Source organism: Pteropus vampyrus, unplaced genomic scaffold, assembly GCF_000151845.1.
Source record: "Pteropus vampyrus isolate Shadow unplaced genomic scaffold, Pvam_2.0 Scaffold370, whole genome shotgun sequence".
NCBI classification, from domain to species: Eukaryota; Metazoa; Chordata; class Mammalia; order Chiroptera; family Pteropodidae; genus Pteropus; species Pteropus vampyrus.
In genome coordinates, this window is record NW_011889151.1 from 822,839 (window position 1) to 823,699 (window position 861).

General features: G+C 44.7%; 1 pseudogene; it reads right to left on the minus strand.

Moving 5' to 3' along the window:
* Positions 1-388: 388 nt before the first annotated feature.
* On the minus strand, positions 389-507 carry LOC111731404 (annotated as a pseudogene).
* Positions 508-861: the final 354 nt, after the last annotated feature.

Sequence of the window (861 nt, forward strand, 5' to 3'; positions counted from 1 at the left end):
CTCAGGAGTACCTTTTCTATATTACCCTCCACTTTGTAACCGTGTGCCAGGGCCTGCTTCCTGGGAATGCCAACCGTGCTGCTGTGCGAAACCCACATTCACGACAGCAGTCTCGCCGCCTCGTCCTGGTTTTAAATGTCAAGACTTGGAAATCACCCAGTCTTTCTCTCTGCTTTCTTCCCATAACAGATTTTCATGTTCTCCAAGTCGGATGTGCGCCTAGAGCCAACCAAGGTGAAGCTATGTCTTAGACAAAGCACAGGAGAGAAGCACAGTTCACTTTTATTTATTTATTTTATTTTATTTTTTAGGTGAGGCAACCGTTGGTTGACCTCACAGACTGCAAGGATCTTGTCAGTTGACGACCCCTTATTTTTTTTATTTTTTACGCCCACAGCACCTGGTCTTCCTAGGTGGTCTCCCATCCAACTATTAACCAGGCCCGACCCTGCTTAGCTTCTGAGATCAAACGGGATCAGCCTTGCTCAGGGTGGCATGGCCATAGAAGCACATTAAATTTTAAAAATTGATTGCCCAGTTGCAATTAAAAAAAAAAGAATAAGCAGTGCAGAGAGGTTTCATACATTTTTCACGCTAGGCTCTCTCGGTTTCTGGGCCCCTGAGTTTGCTGACTCACGGTTAACAAGGCTTTAATAGGACGTGAGACTATAAAACGATGAAACCGACTTTCATGTGCGGCGTGTGAAAATGGTCTCTGTGACTTGACAATTACTGTTGTTCTCACCACCCACGTGGCAAGCTGGATGCGTTGCCCAACTGCCAATTTGTTCCTTTAATGTGAAAAAGCAAACGATTTTCAAAGTCACTGCGTTTCAATATATGATACACAGAGGGTATTGG